This window comes from Schistocerca nitens, chromosome 5 (genome assembly GCF_023898315.1).
Source record: "Schistocerca nitens isolate TAMUIC-IGC-003100 chromosome 5, iqSchNite1.1, whole genome shotgun sequence".
NCBI lineage: Eukaryota > Metazoa > Arthropoda > Insecta > Orthoptera > Acrididae > Schistocerca > Schistocerca nitens.
In genome coordinates this window covers 672,047,264-672,074,194 of record NC_064618.1, presented here as the reverse complement: position 1 = coordinate 672,074,194, position 26,931 = coordinate 672,047,264, and positions in this window count along the sequence as shown.

Here is a 26,931-nt window from a genome sequence, read left to right as displayed (position 1 = left end):
AACCCAAGAAAAATAAACACAAGGTACGTCTACGTAAAAGAGCAGATAAAACTTTGCTTGACACATTCCTAAGAGACCCTCTCCTCTCTTTCAATTCTATACAAGCGTACACCAGACGTGGTCTGAATTTACAGAAATAGTATCGACGGCAACTTGGAGATACATAGGAAAGAAATTAATAAGATATGGTACTGACCCTCCGTGGTACACAAAGAGAAGTATGTTGCAAGAGCAACGTAGAAAGCGCGATACATTTAAAAGAACGCGAAATCCCCAAGACTGGCGAAGTCTTACAAAAGCTCGAAATTTAACTCGAACTTCAATTCTAGACGGTTTTAATAGTTTCCAGAACGAAACTCTGTCCAGAAATCTGGCAGAAAACCTAAAGAGATTTTGGTCGTATGTAAAGGACAACAGCGGCGAGACGAAATCAGTATCTTCTCCGCGCGATAACAATGATCATGCTATTTATGGCAGTGCCACTAAAGCATTGTTACTAAAGACAGTTTGCAGAAATTCCTTCACAAAATAATGAATCACCTCCAACTAAGCCATTTAATGACAATTAGAACAGATTCGTAACTACCGTTCTGGCTTTGCAAAATTATCTATCAATACTCACAAAGTAAAGACGGCTACATTACCACTTGTACCAAGTAAGAATAGTGTTGGCTCTACAGAATTATCTATCAATTCTCACGAAGTGAAGACGGCTACATTACCACTTGTAACCAGTAAGAGTAGTGTTGGCTCTACAGAATTATCTATCAATTCTCACAAAGTAAAGACGGCCACATTACCACTTACTCACGAAGTAATGGTTCAAATGGCTCTGAGCACTATGGGATTTAACATATGTGGTCATCAGTCCCCTAGGACTTAGAACTACTTAAACCTAACTAACCTAAGGACATCACACACAGCCATGCCCGAGGCAGGATTCGAACCTGCGACCGTAGCAGTCGCGCGACTCACGAAGTAAAGACGGCTACATTGCCACTTGTAACCAGTAAGAGTAGTGTTGGCTCTACAGAATTATCTATCAATTCTCACGAAGTAATGACGGCTACATTACCACTTGTAACCAGCAAGGGCAGTGTTCGCTCTACAGAATTATCTATCAATTCTCACGAAGTAAAGACGGCCACATTACCACTTAAAATCAGTCCGAGAAGAGTTATCGACGTTTAAACTTAATATATACTGCGACGTGGTGCGTTTCGCCTGCGCGAGCAAAATATTTAATACTTGACTTCGTGTTACTCCATGCCGAGCGAAGAAAAGTAAGAAAATCGGAATGTGACTGGTCTTTGTTACGAGACAAGATAAGGAGAGGACGTGTATGAAGTGTGTGCACGGAATTGTTAGCTGCCATATTGTGTTTTTTGAGATTCACAAGCGATGATGTGTCACGTTAATGTGGAGTTGAGTAACGGCCATAATACAGTCTGTTGCATGTCAAAGGTAATTGTGTGTATTATAAATGAAAATGTGTGACTAGGGCCTCCCGTCGAGTAGACCATTCGCCGGGTGCAAGTCTTTCGATATGACGCCACTGCGGCGACTTGCGTGTCTATGGGAATGAAGTAAGATGATTAAGATATCACAACACCCAGTCCCTGAGCGGAGAAAATCTCCGACCCAGCCGAGAATCGAACCCGGGCACTTTGGGCACTTAGGATTGACATTCTGTCACGCTGACCACTCGGCTACCGCGGGCGGACAGTGTGTGTATTTAATTTTGATAATAGGATTCTGTGATGAACTGTTATGTACAACAAGCTTGTATAGGACTTCGAACACTTGGTTGTCCATGTTTGCTGTACAGCCTGCATCAATAACACGGTGAAAAGCATAGAGAAAGTTTTCTCTGCTAAAACGAACTCATTTCTTAGACAATCATGGAATGTCCAAATGCGATTGGTAGTGTTCCAATTCGAGAAGATCCTATAGAAGTTTTCTTTCTCTTACATTTCAAGAATTTCACAGGCAACCATCGGAGTCGGCTACACCACGAGAGTAACGAAATTACGTACCCTTGGGGGTTGTAGACGCCGATCGAGATATAGTCCTTCACAGACACACAAACAGAGACACTACGCACACTATAGTCCAGTAGCATCGAGTTTAATATTACCAGCTTAAAACATTAATTTCTTCTTTTGAGCAGTAATATTATAAAAATGGCTAAAACGTGATAGGACCTAGAAGGAGTGAAACATAGACACTGTCAACTATTTCATGATCAAAAACAAATTAATGCATGATTATACAGTGACATGTATTTAGTGTATATATTGTGATTTGTTATGATAAATGTGTATTTTATGTAATGTATATGTACTGATGTGCTTTGTGTAATTTCATGTACGACTGATGGAATCATTCTATCTGAGCTACATCCGACACAGACAGGCACCACAATACGGGTGCATCACATGTGAGCTTCATGCGGTTCTACTCTGCAGTAAAGGCAAGCACAAGAATGACATGCTAACTCATTGCACGCATTAGTCTGGTCTTTGTAGATAACGACTTGGTTAGGAATATTTGTAGATTTAGTTATTATATGTGTTTTAGTATATGTCGAGTGACATATGTTTTCTTATTGATGTGTTCACAATTGTGGATAGATATTCTGGGGTATAGAATCTGATGTGCATTTTTGTGGGGTAAAGCTAAATTGAGTCCAGAGTAAAGTAATTAAAAGAATAGTGAACAACTGAATTCTTATGGTTAAAACCAGATCACAGTTTAAGATGCCGAGGGAATAGGAAGTGAATATGCAGCTCAGTGGGGACGAACAAAATCCAGGGCAAATGGTAGATGCTGGGCAAGGAGAATCCAAAGATCCTATGGCTGAGCTCTTAAACCAAATGAAACTTTTGATTAATACCTTAGCTAGTTTAGCTGCAGAACAGTCTCACATGTCTGCTATTCAAATGTCTGCTACGCAAGCGAATATTTCAACAACAGTTGAAAATTTAGCTTCGGAACAGTCCATTATGTCTGCTACTAGGACGAAAGTGTTTTCTGAGCAAACGAATATGTCAGCTGTGCAGGTGGCTATTTGTGCAAAAGTAGAAGCCATAGCTGTGGAACAGGCAAATGTAGTGGGTAAACTAAGAAGTCTGACCATCACTGTGAGCAATTTAGTTACAGAACAGGAAGAGTTAGCCTAAAAAGTAAAGGGTATAACAAGTAAAGTGAACGAACTGCCCACAAGGGCATATTTTGTTGAAGTATTAGCTGATGTGAGTACTTTGACAAATGAACAGACAGAAATCAGGAAAGAAAGAAATAGTATGAAGAAAGCTCACGAACAATTTGCGATCGAAATAAACAGAGTAAACAGTGAAATTGAAACCATGCGGTGGGGACAACAAACGGCAGAAGTAGACGTACAAAACTAGACCTCAACAGTAAAGGAATTAGCGTCCGGCTGTGAAGGGCGAATGGAACAGAAGTCCCAAGAATAAACACAGCAGTTTAAGCAACAACTAGACGACTGGGTAGTGGCTAAGGAACAGCAGGTGATATTGTCTGTTACTAAAGCTATCAAGGAAGCAGTAGAGAATATAGTGAGTGAAGGCCTATCGTTATCTCGCCCAATAGATCAAGCGTTCCAGAATGAAATTTTCACTCTGCAGCGGAGTGTGCGCTGATATGAAGCTTCCTGGCAAATTAAAACTGTGTGCCCGACCGAGACTAGAACTCGGGACCTTTGCCTTTGGCGGGAAAGTGCTCTACCATCGGAGCTACCGAAGCACGACTCACGCCCGGTCATCACAGCCTTACTTCTGCCAGTATCTCGTCTCCTACCTTCCAAACTTTACAGAAGCTCTCCTGCGAACCTTGCAGAACTAGCACTCCTGAAAGAAAGGATATTGCGGAGACATGGCTTAGCCACAGCCTGGGGGATGTTTCCAGAATGAGATTTTCACTCTGCAGCGGAGTGTGCGCTGATATGAAACTTCCTGGCAGGTTAAAACTGTGTGCCCGACCGAGACTCGAAAGGCAAAGGTCCCGAGTTCGAGTCTCGGTCGGGCACACAGTTTTAATCTGCGAGGAAGTTTCAGATCATGAGTTGAAGGAAGTTCGCGAGCAGATAGGAACCGAGTTCCAAAGGTGGGAATGAGAAGTTATACATAATTTGCAAACGTGTACTCAAAGGATAGAAGAACTACCGGTGAGGGGGGGGGGGGGGGGCGGCTACGGAAGAAAGAAAGGAAGCCAGCCCACAGTGGAGATCTAAAGGTAGGAATCAGGGATCGATGTATAATTATGGGGATGATGAGCAGTACCCAGATGCAAGGCCAAATCAACAGATGTAAGGAAGTATGTCAACTATGAGTGATTACATCAGATCTGTCATGGAAGATAAAATGTTAAGTCATAGGCGATTACAAAAAAATTCTTCCGGAAAGGAAGACATTAAAATCCTGTATTATTTATCAAACGATTCAGAGGAGTCTTACCACGAGCTTGGTCTGATCGACAGAAAATGGAATATGTATCAGGATACATCCAAGACGATGGTAGTCTGTACGTGACTGACGTAATAGACAAGTGTCACACCTGCGAATAATTTGAGAAGGCATTCCTCAATAGATAGTGGACAAGAGGCATTCAAGAGAGACTGAAGAAGGAAGTACATAACCCGGAACCCTTCTCTTACCGAAACGGAAACTGAAGGAGATACTTCGAAAAATATTTGAATAAAGCAAGACATTGGGATCAAACAAAAGGTCGCAAAAGTGTGATAATGATCATCAAAGCTCAGCTTCAGCTGGAGTGCAGGGAAAACTGCTGCGTGTGTCAGAAGATAATCTGGAAGAATTCATGTCTGCGGTAGAGTGAATCGATTTGCTACAGGAAGAACAACGAGGAAGAAATAATTACACAAAGATCTTGTCAAATGAAAAGCAGGCAGATAGGTTATAACAGTAATAACGGAAGAATGAGTGGAAGGCAAATGGATAATTTCCATCTAACCAATATGAATAATGGTTACAGCAATGGTTCAAACTGTATGATCAGCGGAACAACGGAAGAAATGATGAGCAGAACAGAAACAGACTGGGGCGATTTGAAAGGACGTACAATTCCGCATATAATGACCGTAGAAATCAAGGACAAAGTAATCATACCATATACGAGGCGAGGCAAAGGCCAACAAATAATCAAGCCTGGCGAGAACAACCACCGGTCATAGTCGAAGCAACCGATGACAACAACGAACCGGTTACACCGGGCAATTTAAATTGAATCCGACCAGACTACACCCCAGAGGTCCGCTCGATAAAAGAGTAAAGGGAGGCATGCAATCACCTGTAAACTGTTTTAGATACAACGGTGGAATGAGGATCACTGAGGAGTTAACGAAAGGAATAAATCCTGGGGAACAAGTTTCTAATAGAGTGCCAGTATCAGCGATCCGTGCCGAAATATTAGGCATACCATTCAGAGTGCCGAGCGGTTCTAGGCGCTTCAGTCCGGAACCGCGTGACTGCTACGGTCGTAGGTTCGAATCCTGCCTCGGGCATGGATGTGTGTGATGTCCTTAGGTTAGTTAGGTTTAAGTAGTTCTAAGTTCTAGGGGACTGATGACCTCAGATGTTAAGTCCCATAGTGCTCGGAGCCATTTGAACCTATCAGAGTAATCTCAGATACCGGAGTTTCGATAAATGCGATCTCCAACAATTTATTTAAACGGCTATCCCAGAAGACAGAGTTACCGGCGTAGCCGACACGAAACTGTAAGATCGTTGAGCCTTAGATACCCGCTCGCAACCAGTTCGGATACAAACTTTGCTATACGTAAGAATAGGAAATACAGCGATAAGATGCGTGTTCCTAGTAATTATAAAATTAATAGAAGATTGTATCATCAGATTAGATACTATGAGGGAGATGGACTTAAAATTGTACTTCTCGTCCTGTAAGGTCAGTTTTTGTGATAATGAGGAAATGGCACAAGTTGATCTTATCATGGAGGAAAGGAGCATTGGAAATTAATGTCGTGGGCATGGCATTAAGCTCATTAGAAAAGAAAGGAGAATATACGTACACGAGAGGTAAAGGATATCAAGATACTTGGGATAGCAGAACAAGTGGAAGAAAAGGCAAAGGAAGCTGATGGATTGGCAAACAAACAAAATTATCTGTAGATAGATCTTTTGGAGAAATATATCCAGGTTTTTGAAGAAAAGCCAGGAATTATTAAGGGATTTTCATGCCATTTGGAGCTTTTTCCTCATAAGACATATTGTAATCAATCATATCCAATTCCGCCGAGATTGAAGAAATCAGTAAGTGAAGAGATAAACAGGATGATACACTGGAACCTGACAGAAACATCGGTCAGTCCATATTGCAGTCGGCTGTTAGTTGTACCCAAAACAGAGGAATTGATGTTTCAGAAGGAAGAAAGGAATGAGTGGGTGAAGAGCCTACAAAAGGTGTCACAGGGTAAGCCCACCTGGGAACAAAAGATTAAGTTGGCTTTAGTGACATGGCAAAAAAAGCCAGAAAGAGAAAGGTAAAATAAGAGAAAAGTTAAAGACAGTACCAACTTCTGCTGTAGGGGATAAAGTGTTGTTGGGCAATCATCCAAAGGCATATTTATTCAAGAAGAGGAATAAGAAATGACAATTTTATTTGCTGGACCGTTTAAAATAATGATTCCAAATCCTGGGGCATATCTAATGGCCTACCCAGCGAAGGGAAAGGTGAAGGGACTCTATCCTCATCATGATATTCAAAAGTACTATGCGAAGTGGAAATTAGAATTAGTCCAGCCTCTAGTAAAAATTGTATATATTAAAGACATTTTATTTCATTGAATTTTTAGGTCTAGGTAGGTTTAGCTAGATAAGTAAGTGTACTGATGTTTGTTGTCAGCAGAACCTTAGGGCTCAGAAGGAGAGCTGATGCTTATTATATTCTGTTATGTGTATATGAATAACTTTTGTGCTTATTTCCAGAATGAATATTAATTTTGTATGTGATCATGTTCTCGATTTAGTATAAATAGTAATGTAGGTCATGAGTGATAGTGTCAGTACGTACTGAAAGCAAATATTTTGACGGGAAATGAGTCCAAGTAGCTCTGGACATTGAACTTCATGCACCTATCTGAAAAGTATGCTAAGGCGGAATAATTTTTCTGGGTATACTAGATAACAAAGAGCAGGGGTGTGCATGTCATTTTATGGTTGGCTTTACTACAATCAGGTGGACCATTCCTATATAACCGAATTTTCAGTTTCACGTATAAGGTAAACTAATTGTGACTGAGCTGAGTTCTATTAGATTCGGATGCTAGCGAGAAATTACCATGTATTGGTGGTTAAATGTTAGTATTACTTGAGCAAAATGGACTTCCAGTGCAGCAAGCAAAGTAATATGACATTGTAAGTAAGGGAATATATGACAGATTAAATTACGTACGAGTTTATCGAAATATAAGTGCAGTATAATGTGCGTGCCCACGGACAACCTATGACTGTTGATAGGGCACAATCAATGCACCGTAATTAGGAACATAATGAAAATTCAAATCGTGTTCAGACTGATCCACGGTGTGATCCGATGAAAATGGGATATAACACCAGCGACGTTTAACAGAAGTGTTACAGTGTGAAAGAATGGTTAAAGATGAACAAGGAAAAGCTCGATCGGAATCTATCGTGCCAGTGCAGAAACATGTTAGCATTCCAATCCACTAACAATTTCAGGGCCAAGAAGAAATTCAGAGTAAGGGGTCAAAAGACTCAGACTGGTCATTCTGTTCCCGATGCGAGCCCATAACCGCCTAGTCCACCACGAGAGACAACCCGATCCCGATCCATCGACTACGCGGAGGCAGTCGTGAGGGGGAGGGTCATCATTCGAGAGCAGCCCGCACTGCAGCGCCCAGCTTCCCTGCGAGAACGACCGACGTCTCCTAACTTCTCTGTAATAAGTAGTAGCAAAAAAACTGAGTAAGAAGACTGTAATTTCAATTTATAAATTTCAGACAAAGATACCAAAATGCGACATGCAATTCTTTGCCTGCAGTGGCTAGTGGGAGTCAGAAATTGTTCAGTAGATACATTGAATGACGTTTCTATTGTTATGTGTTTAAATTTTATCTATGTCGCGAGGTGGTGCGTTTAGCCTACGCGAGCAAAATACACTCCTGGAAATTGAAATAAGAACACCGTGAATTCATTGTCCCAGGAAGGGCAAACTTTATTGACACATTCCTGGGGTCCGATACATCACATGATCACACTGACAGAACCACAGGCACATAGACACAGGCAACAGAGCATGCACAATGTCGGCACTAGTACAGTGTATATCCACCTTTCGCAGCAATGCAGGCTGCTATTCTCCCATGGAGACGATCGTAGAGATGCTGGATGTAGTCCTGTGGAACGGCTTGCCATGCCATTTCCACCTGGCGCCTCAGTTGGACCAGCGTTCGTGCTGGACGTGCAGACCGCGTGAGACGACGCTTCATCCAGTCCCAAACATGCTCAATGGGGGACAGATCCGGAGATCTTGCTGGCCAGGGTAGTTGACTTACACCTTCTAGAGCACGTTGGGTGGCACGGGATACATGCGGACGTGCATTGTCCTGTTGGAACAGCAAGTTCCCTTGCCGGTCTAGGAATGGTAGAACGATGGGTTCGATGACGGTTTGGATGTACCGTGCACTATTCAGTGTCCCCTCGACGATCACCAGTGGTGTACGGCCAGTGTAGGAGATCGCTCCCCACACCATGATGCCGGGTGTTGGCCCTGTGTGCCTCGGTCGTATGCAGTCCTGATTGTGGCGCTCACCTGCACGGCGCCAAACACGCATACGACCATCATTGGCACCAAGGCAGAAGCGACTCTCATCGCTGAAGACGACACGTCTCCATTCGTCCCTCCATTCACGCCTGTCGCGACACCACTGGAGGCGGGCTGCACGATGTTGGGGCGTGAGCGGAAGACGGCCTAACGGTGTGCGGGACCGTAGCCCAGCTTCATGGAGACGGTTGCGAATGGTCCTCGCCGATACCCCAGGAGCAACAGTGTCCCTAATTTGCTGGGAAGTGGCGGTGCGGTCCCCTACGGCACTGCGTAGGATCCTACGGTCTTGGCGTGCATCCGTGCGTCGCTGCGGTCCGGATCCAGGTCGACGGGCACGTGCACCTTCCGCCGAACACTGGCGACAACATCGATGTACTGTGGAGACCTCACGCCCCACGTGTTGAGCAATTCGGCGGTACGTCCACCCGGCCTCCCGCATGCCCACTATACGCCCTCGCTCAAAGTCCGTCAACTGCACATACGGTTCACGTCCACGCTGTCGCGGCATGCTACCAGTGTTAAAGACTGCGATGGAGCTCCGTATGCCACGGCAAACTGGCTGACACTGACGGCGGCGGTGCACAAATGCTGCGCAGCTAGCGCCATTCGACGGTTCCTGGTGTGTCCGCTGTGCTTGTACAGCCCTCTCGCAGTGTCCGGAGCAAGTATGGTGGGTCTGACACACCGGTGTCAATGTGTTCTTTTTTCCATTTCCAGGAGTGTATTTGCGCCTTGAATACGCGTTGCTCCATGCCGAGCGAAGAAAAGTAAGAAAACCGGAATTTGACTGGACTTCATTACGAGCCAGATAACGAGAGGACGCGTATGAAGTGCCACATTGTGTAATTAGTGCTTTTCCAGATTCTCAAACGATGTGTAACGTTAATGTGAAGTTTAGTAACGGCCATAATACAGTCTGATGCATTTGAAAGGTAATTGCACGTATTCAGTTTTTATGAAAGGATTCTGTGATGAACTGTTATGTAGTACAAGCTTGTATAGGACTTCGAACAGTTGCCGGTCGATGCTTGCTGTAGAACGTGCATCAAAAAATAACACAGGCAGCTGTCGGAGTCGGCAGCATCTTCAACATCCGAGAGTAATTTGTCTTTGTATACAAAGTTACGTGCTCTGTGGAGGTCGTTGACGCCGGTCGAGATATAGTCCTTCACAGACATACAGAGACACGACACACACTAATCCAGTAACAACGACTTTAATATTATCAGTAATTTCTTCTGTTGAGCAGCAATATTATACAGGTACTAATGGGGAACGTCTTATTCCACATTTTTATATTTCGAAGACCTTTCTGACTCCGGTCCTCACAAGCTACTTCGAACTAAATAGAGTTCGTCTCAGTTGTGTGACTTGATTCGTCACTTCCTGTCAGAAAGATAGGAGCCCTTCGTAAGTGACAGAAAGTCATCGAATAAAACACAAGTAATGTCGGGTGTTCATTAAGGAAGTGTCACAGGCCGTCTCTTGTTCCTGATCTACAAAACGATTGAGGACACAATCTCAGCAACCCTCTTAGACTGTTGGCAGATGATTCTGTCATTTTCTATCATGTAGTATCATCGGCACCCGTGGGCTATGTGTAGCGTCTTTGAGTAGTGACCGTAAACGTCCTCGGTCTAAGGTTAAAAACCCGCCACCATTTAAATTTCGCAGTCGAAGACTTCCGGCATGAGAAGTCAGCCTCATTCAGCCTACGATCTTGTCAAAGAGGGCGGAGGAGTGTACAGAGGGTCAGGGCATTCTCTTGTCTTTGGGATTGCTAACTGCCCCTAAAGACGGAAGAATCAGCAACGATGAGGATGCAGAAGGCAATGGAAACCACTGCATTAAAGACACATAACGTGCATGCACAGGATACGTGGCCTGTAAATGGAAAAGTGTCATGATGATGTCTCATTGGCAAAAGATTCCGGAATAGCTTCCCATACGGATCTTCGGGAGGGTAATGCAAAAGAGGAGGGTGGAGAGGGGAGAGAGGGGGGAGAGAGTGGGGAGAGAGGGGGGAGAGAGGGGGGAGAGAGGGAGAGAGGGGGAGAGGGGGAGAGGGGGAGAGAGGGGGAGAGGGGGCAGAGGGAGGGAGATGGGGGAGAGGGGGAGAGGGGGGAGAGGCTGATCGTGAGAATGAGCTTGAGTAAACAACTTAAGGATAATGTTCTACGAGTCTGGGCGTGGAATGTCAGATGCTTGGACTTTATAGGGAAGCTAGAAAATCTAAAAAGCGAAATACAAAGGCTCAGTCCAGATATAATAGTAGTCAGCGAAGTTAAATGGAAAGAGGACAAGGTTTTCTGGTCAGATGAGTATAGGCTAATATCAACAACAGCAGAAAATGGTGTAACAGGAGTAGGATTCGTTATGAATAGCACGGTTTGGCAGAAGATATGTTAATGTGAACAGTTCAGTGATAGGGTTCTTCTTATCAGAATCGACAGCAAACCAACACCAACAACTATAGTCCAGGTCACAAGTTGAAGATTAACAGATAGGGAAAGCATGTGACCATATTGATAGGGTAATGAAGTACGCAAAGGGAGATGAAAATCTAATAGTCATGGGGGAATGGAACGCAGTTGTAGGGGAAGAAGTAGAAGAAGAGATTACAGGAGAATATGGGCTTATGGCAAGGAATGAGAGAGTAGAAACACTAATTGAGTTCTGTATAAATTTCATGTAATAAAAGCAAATACGCTGTTCAAGAATCACAAGAGTAGGACTTATACGTGGAAAAGGCCAGGTAGTACGGGAAGATTTCACTTATGTTGCATCAGGCAGAGATTCCGAAACCAGATACTGGATTGTAAGACGTTTCCAGGAGCAGGTATAGACCCAGATCACACTGTAGTAAACATGAGGTTTAAGAGATTAGTTAGGAAGAATCAATACTCAAAGGAGTGGGATACAAAAGTACTAAGGAATGCCGAGATACACTTGAAATACTCTAAGGCTATAGATACAGCAATAAGGAGTAACTCAGTAGGCAGCATGGTTGAAGAAGACTGGACATCTCTGAAAAGGGCAAACACAAGTACAAAGAAGTTAACTGAGAAGAAACCATAGGTAACAGAAGAAATACTTCAGTTGATCGACAATAAAAGAAAGTACAAAATTGTTTATGGAAATTCAGCAACACAGAAATACAAGTTGCTGAGGAATGAAACAAATAGGAAGTGCAGAGAAGCTAAGACGAAATCACAGCATAAAAGCAGTGAACAAATAGAAAAGAAATGATTGCCAGAAGGACTGACTCATCATACAGGAAAGCCAAAACAACCTTCAGTGAAATTAAAAGCAAGTTTGGTAACGTTAAGGGTACAACGGAAATCCGACTGTTAAACACAGAGGAGAGAGCAGATAGACGGAAAAATAACCATGAAGGACTCTATGAGGGGGAAGATTTGTCTGATCTGATAGAAGAAGAAACAGATGTCGATTTAGAAGAAAGTGGGGGACCCAGTATTAGAATCAGAAATAAAGAGAGCTTTAGGGGAGTTAAGACCAAATAAAGCAAAAGGGGTAGACAATATTCCATAAGAATTTCTAAAATCTTTGGGGGGGGGGGGGGGGGGGAGTGGCAACAAAATGACTATTGACGTTGGTGTATACGATGTATGAATCTGGCGACATACCCTCTGACTTTCGGAAAAACATCTTCCATACCATTCCGGAGACAGCACGAGCTGACAAGTGTGAGAATTATCACTCAATCAGCTTAACAGCTCATGTATTCAAGTTACTTACAAGAATAAATACAGAAGAATGGAAAAAAAATTGAAGATGCGTTAGATGACACGTTCGGCTTTAGGAAAGGTAAAGGCGCTGGAGAGGCAATTCTGACGTTGTGGTTGATAATGGAATGAAGACTGAACAGAAGTCAAGACACTTACATAGGATTTGTCGACCTGGAGAAAACGTTCGCACGATGTTCGAATTCTGAGGAAAATAGGGGTAAGCTATAGCAATAGAGGAATAGTATACAATATGTACAGAAGCCAAGAGAGAGTACTAAGAGTGGACGACCAAGAACGAAGTGCTCGGATTAAAAAGGTTGTAAGACAAAGCCGGCCGGAGTGGCCGAGCGGTTAAAGGCGCTACAGTCTGGAACCGTACGACCGCTACGGTCGCAGGTTCGAATCCTGCCTCGGGCATGGATGTGTGTGAGTCCTTAGGTTAGTTAGGTTTAAGTAGTTCTAAATTCTAGGGGACTTATGATCACAGCAGTTGAGTCCCATAGTGCTCAGAGCCATTTGAACCATTTTGTAAGACAAAGATGTAGCCTTTCGCTCCCACTCTTCAATCTGCACATCGAAGACGAAATTATGGAAATAAAAGGGAGTGGAACTAAAATTCAAGGCGAAAGGATCTAAATGATACGATTCGCTGATGACATTGCTATCCTGACTGAAATTGAAGGATTACACGATATGCTGAATGGAATGGTCTAAAGAGTACAGAATATGGACTGAGAGTAAATAAAATACAGACAAAACTAATGAGAAGTAGGAGAAATGAGAACAACGAGAAACTTTACAAAGTATTGATCGTCACGAAGTAGATGAAATTAACTAATTTACTACCTACGCAGCAAAACAACCAATGACTGACGGAGCAAGGAGGACATCAAAAGCACACTAACACTGCCAAAAAGGACATTCCTGGCCAAGATAAAACTAATAGTATCAGGCATAAGACTTAATTTGAGGAAGAAATTGTACGTTTGGGGCACAGCATTGTGAAACATGGACTGTGGGAAAACCGGAAGAGAAGAAAATCGAAGCACTTGAGATGTGATGCAACAGACAAATGTTGAAAATATGGTTGATTGATAAGGTCAGGAATGAGGAGGTTCTGCACAGAATCGGAGAGGAAAGGAGGAGGATAGAACATCTGTTAAGACGTGAGGGAATGACTTTCTTGATACTAGAGGGAACTGTAGAGAGCAAAAACTGTAGAAGAAAAGAGAGATTTTAATTCATCCAGTAAATAATTGAGGACATAGGTTGCAAGTGCTACTCTGAGATGAAGAGATTGGTGCAGCAGAGGAATTCGTGGCAGGACGCATTAAACCAGTTAGTAGACTGATGACACAAAAAAGTCATCAGATGATCATAATGAATTGCAAAATGATTTAGACAAGATTCTGTATGGTGAAAAAATTGTCAACTGGCTACTAATGACGAAAAGAGTGAAGTTATCCACTGAGCACTAAAACGAATCCGCTGTATTCCAGTTACACTACAATTCACACAAATCTACAGGCAGTGAACTCATTTAATTGCTTAGGGATTACAATTACAAATACCTTAAATTAGAATGTTCATGTTGATGATGTTGTGGGTACAGGAAAACAGAGACTGCATGCTATTGGCAGTACACTTGGAAATGTAACAGGTACACTAAACAGACTGCTTACAGCACGCCTGTAAGTTCTCTTCTGTACTACTGCTCTGCGGCGTCATACCCACGTCTGCTAGGTTTGACGGAGGTCATGGAAAAAGTTCAAAGAAGGGCAACTATTATTGCGGAACAGGGGGGAGAGAGCCACAAATATGATACTGCCCGAGAGTGGGATGGTAGAGAGGTAGCTTGCAGGCGGTTCGATGACAACTCTGTCAGGCACTTAATTGTGAATTGCAAACTAATCATGTAAATGTAGATGTAGATGAACTGAAACAATTTTGTCTGGTTGTTGCTGTTGTCTTCAGTCAAGACACTGGTTTCATGCAGCTCTCGATGCTACTCTATACTGTGCAAGCCTCTTCATCCCCTAATAACTACTGCAACTTATATTATTCTGAAACAGCATAGTGTATTTATCTCTTGGTGTCCCTCTACCGTTTATACGCTCCACACTTCGCTACTATAGTTAATTAGTAACCCCTTGATGCCTCAGAACGTGTCCTACGAGCCGATCCCTTCGTCTAATCAAGTTGTGTCACAGATTCCTCTTCTCCCCAATTGTGAATGATCGAATTGTGTCAAATGGATATGCCTCATTAGTTACGTGATCTACCCATCTAATCTTCAGCATTCTTCTGCAGCACCACATTTAGAAAGCTTCTGTTCTCTTCTTGTCTAAACTAGTTCTCGTCCATGTTTCACTTCCATATATGACTACACTCCATACAAATAATTTAAGAAAAGACTTCCTGACACTTAAATGCAGTCAGGCAGCAGTAGCCGACCGCGACAGACGCAGCAACAGGTAAGTAAACCGCTTTTGTGACATTTACGAGTTCCCAACCACGAGGAAATTTTATTATATCATCTGTGTGCTTTAATAGTTTAGTTTCTTGAGTTTCAGTGTATACATTTAAAATCTAATAGCCACAGTTCCCACGTTTTCGTTTAGGCCAGAAAGTAAACCAATTTTGTGACATATTACAAGTTCCTTAGCAGCGACAAATTATTTAGTTTCATCTGAGTGCTTCGGTAGTTAGGTTCTTGAATACCTGCATATTACTAGACACAGTTCGTGCGTTTTCGTCACTGTCTACAGTAGAGTTGCGCAGAACGTGCCGATAGTCCTTTTATCTGCAAAATTCAGTTAGTCTTTAGTATGGACAGGGACTGTGATTGTTGTGTGTGGATGCGAGCCGGGTTGGAGACACTTCGCTCTCAGCTTCAGGCTGTGCTGGCTTCGGTTACACAGTTTGAGGCTGCAGAGGATGGGCACCACTGTTGCGGGCCGGCCATGGGGATTCAACGGGCGTCCAGCGCGTCAGAGTCCTCCGATCGGTCCTCACCAGTGGCCAACCCAGTTACTGCTCGCACTGAGGCTGACCCCTCACCTGTGGTCGAGTGGGAGGCCGCCACGGGGCGGAGCAGGCGGCGAAAGACTTCCCAGGCGGCCGCACGTAAGGCCTGCCCGGTTTGTCTGACAAACAGGTTTCAGGTGCTGTCTGTGGCTGACACTGTCGCTGAGCCAGATGCTGTCTCATGTCCTGTTTCAGAGAAAACCACTCAGCCTGCAAGATCCGGGCAATCGCAGAGGGTGGGTTTATTGGTAGTTGGAAGGTCCAACGTTAGGCGCGTTATGGGGCCTCTTAGGGACCGACAAGGAGGGTAAGAAATTCAATGTGCACTCTGTGTCGATTCCTGGTGGAGTCATTCCAGATGTGGAAAGGGTCCTCCCGGATGCCATGAAGAGCACAGGGTGCAGCCAACTGCAGGTGGTTGCTCACGTCGGTACCAATGATGTGTGTCGCTTTGGATCAGAAGAGATTCTCTCTGGTTTCGAGCGGCTAACAGAAGTGGTAAGGGCTGCCAGTCTTGCTTGCAAGATGAAAGCAGAGCTGACCATTTGCAGCATAGTCGACAGGATCGATTCAAGACCTCTGGTACAGATCTGAGTGGAAAGTCTGAATCAGAGGCTCAGACGGTTCTGCGACCATGTAGGCTGCAGATTCCTCGACTTGCGCCGAAGGGTGGTTGGGTTTCGGGTTACGCTGAATAGGTCAGGAGTCCACTACACGCAGGAGCCGGCTACACGGGTAGCAGGGGCTGTGTGGCGTGGACTGGTCGGTTTTTTAAGTTAGAGGGTCACGGGAAAACACAAGAAGGGGTTCAATCACAAAGGGTGCAGGCTGAACACAGGAAGAACTTAGATACATGAACCATTGGTATAACAGTTGTAAATTGTAGTAGCTGTGTTGGGAAAGTACAAGAGCTCCAAGCGCTAATAGAAAACCCTGATGCTCAAATCGTTATAGGCACTGAAAGCTGGCTAAAGCCAGATATAAGCTCAGCCGAAATTTTTGCTAAGAACCTAACGGTGTTCCGAAAAGATAGGCTAAGCACGGTTGGTGGTGGCGTGTTTGTTGCTGTCAGAAGTAGTTTAACTTGTCGCGAAATTGAAGTAGACACTTCCTGTGAGTTAGTATGGGCAGAGATCGTTCTTGGCAACCGTAATATCATTCGAAATTGTGCTAAACGCATTCTCTGATAATTATTTCGAGCAGTTATTTCATGAACCTACGCGAATAGCAAACGGTTGTGAAAATACACTTCACGTCTTAGCAACAAATAATCCTGAGTTAATAACCAGCATCAAAACCAATATAGGGATTAGTGAACACAGGGTCGTCGTAGCGAGACTGAATATTGTAATCCCCAAAACCTCGAAAAACAGGCGAAAAATATACCTATTCAAAAAAGCAGATAAAAATTCACTTGACGCCTTCCTGAAAGACAATCTCCACTCATTCCAAATTAAGAATATAAGTGTAGATCAGATGTGGCTTCAATTCAAAGAAATAGTATCAGCAGCTATTGAGAGACTTATGCCAAATAAACTGATAAACGAAGGAGCTGATCCTCCTTGGTACACAAATCGAGTTAGAATACTGTTGCAGAAACTACGAAACAAACATGCCAAATTTAAACAGAGGCAATATCCCCAAGATTGGCGATCCTTCACAGAAGCTCGAAATTTAGCAAGGAGTACAGTGCGAGACTTCTGTAACAGTTTCTACAACGAAACTTTGCCTCGAAACCTGGCAGAAAATCCTAAGAGATTCTGGTCGTATGTGAAGTATGTTAGCGGCAAGAAACAATCAATGCCCTCTCTTCACGTTAGCAATGGCGATACTATCGAAGACAGTGTTGCCAAAGCAGATTTACTAAAGACAGCCTTTCGAAATGCTTTCACAAAAAAAGACGAAGTAAATATTATAGAATTCGAATCGAGAACATCTGCCAACAGGAGTAACGTAGAAATAAATATCCTCGGAGTAGTGACGCAACTCAAATCACTTAATAAAAGCAAGTCTTCTGGTGCAGACTGTATACCAATTAGGTTCCTTTCGGAGTTTGCTGATGCATTAGCTCCATACTTAATAGTCATATACAGCCGTTCGCTCGACGAAAGATCCGTACCCAAAGACTAGAAAGTTGCACAGGTCACACCAATATTCAAGAAAGGTAGTAGGAGTAATCCACTAAATTACAGGCCCATATCATTAACGTCGATATGCAGCAGCATTTTAGAACATATATTGTGTTCGAACATAATGTATTACCTAGAAGGAAATGATCTATTGACACGCAGTCCCCATGGGTTTAGAAAAAATCGTTCCTGTGAAACAAAACTAGCTCTTTATTCACATGAAGTGCTGAGTGCTATTAGCAAGGAATTTCAGATCGATTCCGTATTCCTGGATTTCCGGAAGGCTTTTGACACTGTACCACACAAGCAGCTCGTAGTGAAATTGCGTGCTTACGAAATATCGTCTCAGTTATGTGACTGGATTTGCGATTTCCTGTCAGAGAGGTCACAGTTGGTAGTAATTGACGGAAAGTAATCGAGTAAAACAGAAATGATTTCAGACGTTCCCCAAGGTTGTGTTATAGACCCTTTGCTGTTCCTTATCTATATAAACGATTTGGGAGACAATCTGAGCAGCCGTTTTCGGTTGTTTGCAGATGACGCTGTCTTTTCTCGACTAATAAAGTCATCAGAAGATCAAAACAAACTGCAAAACGATTTAGAAAAAATATCTGAATGGTGCGAAAAGTGGCAGTTGACCCTAAATAACGAAAGGTGTGAGGTCATTCACATGAGTGCTAAAAGGAACTCGTTATACTTCGGTTACACGATAAATCAGTTTTATATAAAGGCCGTAAATTCAACTAAATACCTAGGTTTTACAATTACGAATAACTTAAATTGGAAAGAACACATATAAAATGTTGTGGGGAAGGCTAACCAAAGGCTGTGTTTTATTGACAGGACACTTAGATAATGCAACAGACCTACTAAGGAGTCTGCCTACACTACACTTGTCCGTCCTCTTTTAGAATACTGCTGCCCGGTGTGGGATCCTTACCAGATATGACTGACGGAGTACATCAAAAAAGTTCAAAGAAAGGCAGAACGTTTTGTATTATGGCGAAATATGGGAGAGAGTGTCACAGAAATGACACAGGATTTGGGATGGAAATCATTAAAAGAATAGCGTTGTTCGTTTCGACGGAATCTTCTCACGAAATTCCAATCACCAACTTTCTCCTCCGAATGCGAAAATATTTTGTTGATACCGACCTACATAGGGTGGAACGATCACCACGATAAAATAAGGGAGATCAGAGCTCGTACGGAAAGATATAATTGTTCATTCTTTCCGCACGCTATCATTAATCCTGTGCTGTGCAAAACATTTTCATCAGTAAATCAGGGCTTGTGGCCTACGTATAGCGTGAGTGTTGTTTTGGTTGTGTCTGATTGAGTAAATATGAGGTAGCTGAGGACATTCTATAGGAAACTATTGAAAAAAAATGAAGCTAGTAATTAACATTTAACTCTCCACTGTTTCTAATAGCATGAAGTCCAAAAGTACAGGAGCTGAATCTATTAAGAAAGTACACTACCAAAAACTAAGAGCAGACTGTCTCAGTAACTATTTCTTGTGGAAGTACTAAATTTATCATTGTTTTAACTTGATGTGCAGAACTGAACCTTTTGTACTGAATGTTTGAGAAATTAAAAGAGCGTCGCTTTACAGATAAAATTGATACACTTTTACGCTTGCGTTTGTTAGTGTAGGTCCATGGAAAATAAGAACCATATTACATCATCATCGAAAAGAACTAGATCTACAGTTTATGTATGAAATGACAAACGATTTCCAATAACTACAATCGACTGAAAATCAAACATTATGGAGCTCCATAAATTTCCCTTTAAAGAAATTTTCCCTCGTGTCTACATTTGATGAATTACACAACACAGCATTCAATGGTTTCTTTGAAATGTCAGCCCTTTCGCTAGCTACACGTATAAAACCATCTAAAGTCATTTTGTAGAAGTTGCTGTGACTGAGAATGCCAAATGCATTGACTTGCCGGTAAATAATATTGGCTGATGAAAATAAAACGTAGTCGAGCCTCAAGCAGCGCTAAGTGGTTAAATTTTCACAAGCTCTCAATGTTGTACTGCCTGTCCATTGTCGATCTTTAACTGACTGGAATGCTGTATAATTGATGACCTCACCTTAAATAGCCGCGGTGCAAGCAATGACGTCAGCGGAGCTCTGTCCACGGCCAAATAATGCAAGGTTTGTGTCCGGTGTACACGTGCCCACGCTTCAGCCTCTCATCGGTCCGGTCACAAGCTCTTCCGAGTTACTGTTCGCCATTTTCATTGAAAGCGTCCTCTCTTATTTTGATCTCGAAAGCCTTCTTCAGTTTGGTTGTATGATGACAGAGGCATCAGTCGGAATACAAAGTACTGTCTGGATCATGGAAGGAGATCAGTTTGCAATTTGGACTACAATTTGACCTTGAGCTATGCTCTCCCCTCCTATCTCGCCTGCCCCTCCCCTCCCTCCTCCTTCCCGACCCCTTCTTTCTCCTCCCATCTTCCTCCCCCTTCTGAAGCAATTTTCCTTTCCTTCACCTTTCCTAAGCCACACAACTCTTTTGTAAATAGGCCAATCAGAGACGTTATAAGCCAACTGCGTTACACATATTTAGTTTTCCCAATCAGCGATCAGTGTTTTACTGTAATAAAAATGAAATAACCAAACAGACAGCATCATTTGCCAAAGTGGGTGGTGCATGATAATTTTCGTTCAGTTAATGGGAATTGCGTGATGATCGCATGGTGTAGTACATATTTGTGCAATGGGAAACGGTATCCTTGGTGCCTAAATAGATGCAACATTTTAGCATGAGCAGTTTGGAGAGGAGACTGCTAACGTATTATGCTAGATTTTCTGTTTTCGATATGCTATGGTGAGCAGCATGTATTTAAATGCGTGTGTTGAACTTGCAGGCATCACAACCAGAGTGTAGAATTATTTCGTATTTTGACGTTTCCTCAAGAAAATGTGTTGATGTTGGAGTCATCTCTACACCTGAGTCAATAATATATCTTTTGTTTGTTTATAGAGTTGGCGTGTCAGAAAGTTAGTCTTATGTTTCCATGAGCAAAGTGTAGAACTGTATGTTTACTTACTACACAGCGGGAGGCAGTGAAGACAGGCCAACCCATATGTATATCCATAATGAATACATTTATCGAGATGTGGTTTTCGCCAAGTGGTAGCGGTCACAACGGCGATTGTCCTGACTTTCGTAAGTGATTATTATCGTTTATAGCCGCCGAAATTTTTCCTTCCTTCTACTCTTTTTCTAAGTCAACTATATACGTTTTGCTGTGGCATTTAAAAGAAGCTTCTACGAGAATTTCAGCGATATAACATATATGGGACATGATGAGACAAAATCGAGATAACAGCACCGCAAACCCCCTTCGAGCGGTCAAGAGAAGAGGTTCCTCAGTTGTCTGCCCAATTATGCCAAAGTTAAGTAAGCACGTAACTCAAGTATGATTCGTGTGTTTATTATCACTGCTGACACACCAAGTGTTCCAAATGTTGTGCTTGAGCATAGATAACCGTTATGAAGTGATGCTGTAGAAACAATACTACACGTTGAATTTCGTCTGGAGTTAACGCCAGCACAACAGGCCCATGTTGCAACACATCTCGTACTTTTCGGGGTCATTGTTTTGTAAGGAACCTCTTGTTCTGATTTTCGCCACAGATAAACATATAGAAGTGTATAGCTTGGTGAGAGTGTAAGGCATTCTGCGTTTCCTAAAAGTTTCTTCCAATGCTCCATAGATGTTCTCTTAAGGGCAGTTTGTCATTACATGTGTGAAATGGGAGAGACATCCGTAATTCTGGTACCACGCTGGTTGCCTCATGTCCAATGAGATGTCTTCTAGTAACTGTGGCAGCAGCATATCTTAAGAACTAGAGATACTTCAGGGTATTTATATTTCCATCAATAAAAGAGATACATCAGTGGATTTAGATTCCCATCTATAAAACAGGGAGCAATGATATGGGTCTCGAGAAAGAGACATCAAATGTTGATGGACCAAGAGCGTTGTTTTGACCCACTTCTATAAGTTAGCAGAGAAATTCAGCTGACAGTACATATTGCGAATGATTTGCTCATCATTTTTAAACAATGCTTCTTTCTTAAATAACATTTTGTACAAATGTGCCACATAACTTTGCACTTTTCATAAATAACATTTGGAGGACTATCACTGATTCTGTAGTCATTGTCATGAAGCTGTAAATGCAGCAAAATGCGAAGAACATGAAATAAAATGGCATGTAGTGTTCATAGAGAACACACACTGGTGACCTACAAGCACACAGGTAAAGGCCAGAATCGTACTTGAGTTACGTGTTTGCTTACTTTTGGTATAATAGCACAGACGTTTGTGGAATCTTGATGACAGGACATTGCTTTGCGTCACTGTTACATTGGTAGTATACATATTACATATATTATGCAGTTGAAATTCTAAGATGACTGGAAAATTTTTACTACCTAACGTTACTTTTACATCAAGAAAACGATTCTACTCGTCAAGCCGATGAATCTGATACCCCACAAACCATACTTTGCTTAGAATCACGATATTTGGATAGTACAGAGAGTAATTAATTTATTTATGACACACATGAACTTGGTACTACCAAAATCTACCTACTTTTCATGTTGATAGACAAATAGCATTTTGAGCAGTGGACTGAATTGTAAGCCAGGCTTCCCAGCGGACCCGGGCACAGAACTCAACTTAAAAAGCCATAAACCAGCAAACCCTCGCCGTAGGAGATCAATTAGGAACGCGAAGTGCGAACTGCACCTGGCATTTTCGGCACAACAATGAGTCACCGGTGGGCGAGCCTTCTGACTCAGACCTGTCCTGTAGAAAAGTTGTTAATACAGTGGGGGATCCATTTCTGGTTGCTCTGGAACGAGAACACAGCCCTGCCATTTACAAGAAAATGTAATTAATAATAAGCTCCATCCAAACAGGAGCTGTCCACATGGATTCATACCTTGTTCATGCCTTTACCACCTGATACTTGAATGGTTACAAAAATACCAGTGACTCACCGTTTTGTGGTACTTTCTGCGCCCAAAAGTGACCTCCCGCTGCGTTCCTGATTGCTTTCTGAAGTTAAAAGGCTTTGACATGGCAGGTGTAGTTCTCATGTTTCTACATGTGAGCATCACATGATTTTTTTTATACTGATGGCTATGCGCGTGACATCACATGATTTTTGTTACTATACTGATGATGCTCTTGGTAGCAAGTGCGTCATCATCAGTATATAAACAAAAATCATGTGATGCTCACATGTAGAAACATGAGAACCACACTGGCCCTGTCAAAGCCTTGACAGCAAGCGTGTCATCAGTATATAAAAAAAATCATGTGATGCTCACATGTAGAAACATGAGAACCAGACCAGCCCTGTCAAAGCCTTTTAACTTCAGAAAGCAATCAGGAACGCAGCATAAGGTCACTTTTGGGCTCAGAAAGTACCACAAAGCTGTGAGTCACTCGTATTTTTGGAACCATTCAAGTATCAGGTGGTAATGGCATGAACAAGGCATAATATCCATGTGGACAGGTCCAGTTTGGATGGCGCTTATTATTAAACGAAAGAATGGCGAATGTTCATTAGAGTGGGTGAAACTAGTGTATGACCCAGTTCATTTCTGAAACCCCATTGGACAACATAACGACGAAAGTACCAACAAAAGCTTTCATTAGCCGACGCTAGTTGTGGCAGGAGGTGAACCCACTGTACAATGTAGGCAATTACGAATAAGTAATTCAGGCACTCACTTCCAAGCAAGGTCACGTGCTGGACGAAGTGCGTTCCACTCTGTCGCAGCTCTGGAAGAGACATTTCGTTGTGAACATCTGTGTGGATTCATGAGACTCTGAAATCAACCATATTTTGGTTAACAATCTCGTAATATCACGAGATAAGAAATTATGAGGTTACGAGCTGTGTTAGTTAAGTTCTGTGAAACATTTTAGGGCAACAGTGTACACATCGCTCAGCCCTAGCGAGTGGACAGAGACAGTTGACTTGTCCAGGGAAAAACATAGCTTTTTGCCTCATGATAACTTATGACAGTTTATAACCCTACATCCAGTCAAGGCCAGTTTAGAATTGTCAGGTTAACAGATTCACAAGGCGTCGACGCATCCGCTACCGACACACACCACATCCAACCATGGCCGCCCTTTTCGCCGCAGTGTGCACAAGATAAATACTGTGTTGCTCAGGTGCTAAGTGTGGGAGTTATTAGAATGTGTTCACTCCAGATCTGCTTTAGACAGGAGTTGATTTGAGTAGTTTTTCTCATTACCGCATGTCCATGTAAGCCACACATAGCGCATATGTTCTTGGGACTTAAATTCGAGGAAGCCATTCGGTAGATAGACGATATTGTCCAGCTACAATAGAGTATTCAGTCATGACCATCATGGTTTTTCAACTCCAGTTTCCAGGGTGTGATGTACAAGCGCTCGCCATCTCGTTCTGTCTTCATAGATCTTCTGTTCCAGGACAGCTTCCCCTCTGTGTCCTTTCTCCTCCAGATCGGCTCTTAGAGTCTCTATCCAGCATTTTCTTGGTCTTCCCCGTGGCCTTTTTCCTATGAGGCTAAGGTTGAAATATCTTTTGGCATGTCTTTGGCCGTTCATTCTCAATATGCGCCCATACCACTGAAGCCTACGTTACTTTATGACACTGGTAACGGGAACCTCAATAGCATCTACTTTTTGTTCAACTCATTCCTGTTTTTGTCCTTTCTGGTTGTTTCATTCGGAGTTCTAATGAATGTCATTGCTGTTGCCTAAATTCTGCTAAGGTCTTGTTAATAGGGTACGTGTTTCTATACCGTATGTTAGGATTGGTACAAAGTAGGTGTGGTACATCGTCGCTTTTGATTTTTGGTGGCATTTCTGTGTTCTGCTGAGTATTTCCTGCTTAATGGTGTTGAATTTCAAGATCATGCTTCCTAGGTACTTGACATGTGAAACAGATTGTACATTGACTACTTCTAGAAATGTATTTGAGGTTTTCCCTTGCCTGTTGATGTTAATTTCTTCTGTCTTTCTTTTACATATTTTTAGCCCGAAATTTTCGAATGTGTTGCTCCAATCATTACGTTTCTTTTGTGCTTCAGCTTCTGTCTCTCCCCACACTATCAAATGATAAGCAAAAATCAGGGCATTTAGTGCACTGTCTATTTTGTTAATGGGTTTTATGGTCTTGTTCATTACTATTACAAACAGGAGTAATGATAGGGCTCTTCCTTGTTAGAGATCTCTCTTTGTTTCAAACCATTCTGATCGTCCATTGCCTATCTGGACACTGCTGCAACACTTTCGGTATAGCTTCTTCACTTTGTCGATTAGGTACTTTGGCACCTTTAGGTCTCCAAACAATGCCCTATCTTGTTTCGAGGAATACTGTCACACGCTTTTTCAATGTTCACAAATACAATCAAAAGATTTCTTTCATATTCTCAGTATTTTCTATCAACATTCTTACTGCAAAAATAAGATCCACAGTACCTCGTTCTTTCCTGAATCCATTTTTTTCTTCTTCAAGAGAAGGTTCTACTATCTTTCAAATTCTCATTTTCCATGATCTTTTATAACAACTTCAAGGTGTGTCACAGCAGCATGATGCTTCTTTAATTTTCACATTTTCGTCGATTGCCCTTTTTTGAACAGAGGGATGATGACTCATTTACTCCAGTCTTCTGTAATTTTGTTTTCTTTCCAAAACATAGCCCTTGGTTGTGGTATCACACACAACCATTAACCCAACTCAAAGGGGATACGGTACTTTCCCTATCAGCCACCTGAGTATTCTCGCCTGGCGCATCCGTGTTGCGGAGGTGGGCATGCTCCACATCAGGAGGCCAGTGTGAAACGATGTCTATGTTCAGGCAGGGACCCAACTCCAAAGGGTACAACGTGGACACCATGGGCAAAGACCTTAACGGTACCTTCGGAATGGTGGAGATGGTGGATGAGGCAACCTATCTCCCCTAGGGATAATTGTAAGAGGGCACCACTGCCTTGTGGAGAAGAGGGATCTTCAAAGGCTAAAGGAGTAAAACATGAAAGAAAATGCTCACTGTGTTAAGCCTAGCAAGTCAGCAGCTGAGCAAATATATACTGCTTTCAAACCTAAACCAAGCCTTGATGAAACGATGAATTAAACACGTGACATTACAGTTCTTCTAGCAATGCTTGAAGTAATAATGGACAAATGCCCGATGCTCATCGAAGATACTAGAAGAGACAAAACCATCCCAAAAAGGAATGACTGAAAATTGGTGCACTCAATATTCTCACTCTCACTAACAAATGTGGAGAACTAGTAGATCTTACGGACAGGCGTAAGCTCAGGATATTGGGGTTGAGTGAGACAAAGCGGAAATGTTGTGGGAATATACCAGTGAGAAATGGGTGTATTTTATACTGGAGTGGTAACAGCAGCAAATCCAAAAATGGAATTGGCTTTGTTCTCTATAAAGATATAGACACACAGACAGATGTCAAATACCTCAATGACAGGATCATCCAGATGAGACTAAGGGCTAGTAATATATAGCATACTGATTTCCAAATATATGTGTCACAGACAGGATGCACCAAGGAGGAGAAAGAGCATTTCCTTAATGAACTCTAAGAACAAATAACAGAGGAGAACACCATCGTTTTGGACGATCTAAATGTTCAAGTTAGTAAAGAAAGACTAGGATGTCAAAACATCATCAGTATTCATGGTTATGGGAACAGAAAACCAGAAAGAGAGAACCTAATTGATTTCTGTGTGTGAAGCAGTTTAGTCATAAAGAACATGTGATATCAGAAGAGGAAAAGTACTGAAATAACGAGTTACAGCTGGGATGATGATCTCAAGACTACGATAGCTGGCCGGAGTGGCCGTGCGGTTCTCGGCGCTACAGTCTGGAACCGCGTGACCGCTACGGTCGCAGGTTCGAATCCTGCCTCGGGCATGGATGTGTGTGATGTCCTTAGGTTAGTTAGGTTTAAGTAGTTCTAAGTTCTAGGGGACTGATGACCACAGCAGTTAAGTCCCATAGTGCTCAGAGCCATTTGAACCAACTACGATAGACTTCATCATCACTGATAGAAAAGCTGGTCAGTATGTTGCAGTCATACCCAGTGAGTTCCTAGATAGCGACCACTGGCTA